General features: G+C 37.7%; 1 non-coding gene across 1 annotated transcript; it reads left to right on the top strand.

The window, feature by feature from the left end:
* The first annotated feature begins 273 nt into the window (after positions 1 to 273).
* On the top strand, positions 274 to 380 carry LOC127108839 (small nucleolar RNA R71). The gene has a single exon (XR_007796348.1). It is a non-coding gene; the product is annotated as a small nucleolar RNA R71 (small nucleolar RNA).
* Positions 381 to 3,053: the final 2,673 nt, after the last annotated feature.

Genomic DNA, 3,053 nt, shown 5'->3' with positions numbered 1-3,053 from the left:
GTCAAGTTGTCTAACTTTTGAACAAAGGCATCTACCTTTGCGTGGACGTGGTCAAGGCTACTGATTTTTTACATTCCACTTTTTGTTTAGGACTTTTCTACTGGATTTCTTTCACCTCCCCATTGGAAATGGTTTTGTGCCATGTTTTCAATGAGTTGATAGGCTTTGTTGTATGGCTTGTCCATAAGTGCACCGCCCGCGGCATCGTCTACTATCAGTTTTGTGTTATACAGAAGCCCATTGTAAAATGTGTGAATGATCACCCAGCCTTCGAGACCGTGATGTGGATATATCCTCATCATGTCTTTGTATCTCTCCCACGCATCGTAGAGAGATTCTACATCTTTTTGTTGAAATCTGTTGATTTGAGCTCTCAGCATAGCAGTTTTGCTTGGAAAAAAATATCGGGCTAAGAAAACGTTCTTCAGTTCTTGCCATGTAGTGACTGAGTTGGATGACAAGGATTGCAACCAAGCCCAAGCTCTGTCTCTTAGAGAGAAAGGAAAAAGATGTAGTCTTATCGCATCTTGAGATACGCCATTCGCCTTCACAGTGTCTGCGTACTGCACAAACTTGGTCAAATGGTCATTAGGGTCGTCCGTAGGATTTCCAGAAAATTGATGTTGTTGGACAGGTGATAATAATGAGGGTTTCAACTCAAAATCGTTGCGATCGATAGTAGGGGCAGCAATGCTGTTGTGAGGTTCTTGTTGGGACGAGGTAGCGTAGAACTTAAGAGGACGATTTTGTGGTCCTACTGCAGCCATGGTTGGTTTTTCAACTGGTTCAGTAGTAGGAAAGAAGATTTCGGGAATATTGTACCTTCGCTGGTACTCTAGTATTCGACGTCTTAAATATAAGAAACGCTCTAATTCTGCGATTGGTGGTGCTAAGTTTTTGCCTTGTGAGCGAGTACTTGGCATACAACCGAGAAATAAGGGAAAGGAAATTAGTTTTTACCTTAGTCTATACTGCGCAATGAAATAATCGCACTATTTGACTAAATCAGGTCCCCGACAACGACGCCGAAAACTTGATACGGTCTCGTGACTGTATATAAAATATAGTCTATCGGGTACTTGACTGCAAGTGCACAGTCTAGTCGTTTAGTTTTAAAAGATATCGAACCCACAGGGACCGATGGTCAAACTAATGATATCGATGTTACTATGTTTAGCTAAGGCGATGATTTTTAGAGGTTTGGCTGAATAAAAATTAAATCTAAAGGAAATTAAGTTTTTAAGAGAATATTAATAGAGGGATATCAGTATGCAAAGCATTAATCGTCAGGGTTTCGATAAGTCACCGGTGTATATTTTAATTACCAAATATCTTTTAGTAGAAAATACTCATTTAAAAGGCTTTATCTCACACTCTCGTGATTGTTGACTCGGACTATACTTTTAAGTCAGAATGTACGCTCTCGCAGTCCCGTTTGAAGTTAAAAATACTTTTTGAAAATAAATAAGTTCTAATTGCTTTTAAAGTGCTCTCGCTGTTTTTAAAATCAATGCCTAGTTTTTACTATCCAGTTCGACCCTCACGCTCTCGCGATTGTCGGTTCTAACCTTAGTTAATTTCCCACTCTCGTGGCAAAACCGTATTAAATAGCTTCTCACTCTCGTGACAAAGTTAATTAAATTTAAATTAAAAACCACAGCCAAAAATATTATTTGAGAAAAGAAGTTTACACCGATTATTATTAAATCCCGTCTAATTAAATTATTTACATACCGATATCGGTAGTTTAGCCGGACATGTTAATTAATGCAAACACAGACAAACACAAGCAAATTAACAATAAGGCAAACATGATTATTTAATAATAAAGCAATAATAATAATAATTGAATAAAAACCTGGAACTTTGATTAATCGAATATGCCGAATCTTGAAGTACTTGAGCAGTCCTCCACAGGTCGGTAGGATTCTGCTTCTTTGAAACAATTGCTTAACTAAATTTAATAATTTGCAGTAGTTCCCCAATGTAGGAAACTACTACTTTTGGCTAAATGAAAAACGGAAAGGAAAGGGAAAAATCAAAGCTCTGAACGGAACGGTAAACAAATTGCGGTAAAAGAAAACAATGTTGCTGAAGAAAAATAATAGAAAACAAAATTGCAGTGGAAAATAAATGCAGAGAAAAATAGCTTGAGAGTTTGCTTCAGGGAGGCTCAAAACAAACGCGCCCGTAGGTTTCCAACTTCCATCCTTTTATAGTGTCCATTTGGTCTTCATAGTTGAGAGAAATAAGGGTGACTTGGTTGAGTGAGAGATTCACGGGAAAGTGGGTTGAGGAGCGAAAAATGGGGCGTGTGGATCACTTCTGTTGAAAAATTCATTACGCTGCCTTTGGCTTTGTGACGATCGTGGTGGGCCTGTGGCGCTCGTCACACCCAGGGCGTGACGATCGTGACAGGGCGTGTGATGGTCGTCACCTGCACAAGATTTATACTTTCTAGTTTTTCTGGTTTTTCTGATGTTTCTCTTCTATTTCTTCTTCTTTTCCTTCCTTTTTTATAATTTGCTCATTTAAGCATGTGAATTGAAATACCTGCAAAAATAACTCGAACACTTGCAGGTTAATCGGAATATAAATGAAAATGGTGTGATTTTTGGATGTAAATCAAGGCAAATATACGATGTATTTTCGCGTTATCAGAATTCATCTGTTACATGAGCAAATTTGAAGGAGATCATGGAGTGGCTAAAGCTTGGATGGGGCTATATTTATTTGATGCCTTGCTCTTCAAGTTAATATTGTATGCATGGTTTGTTGCTTGATTCTAATATCCAAAGGAATTTGGGGTTTCTATATGGCATTCTTGCCTATTGGATTGCTACCCATCGGTCAGATCTTTTCAACTCTTATCTTTTAATTTTGTACATAGGATTAGTCTCTTCATCTCCTCTCCATTTCTTTAATTTCAAAATCTCTCCCTCCTTTTAAAAACTTCTTTGTTTGGACTTGTTATTTTCTAAATTTTGACCAATTTGCAAACTAGAAACTTTGGCCTTATGCCATTGCATTTTCAAACTTCATTTCTTAATCAA

This window comes from Lathyrus oleraceus, chromosome 7, assembly GCF_024323335.1.
Source record: "Lathyrus oleraceus cultivar Zhongwan6 chromosome 7, CAAS_Psat_ZW6_1.0, whole genome shotgun sequence".
Classification (NCBI taxonomy): domain Eukaryota; kingdom Viridiplantae; phylum Streptophyta; class Magnoliopsida; order Fabales; family Fabaceae; genus Lathyrus; species Lathyrus oleraceus.
This window is presented reverse-complemented; position numbering and strand designations above follow the sequence as displayed.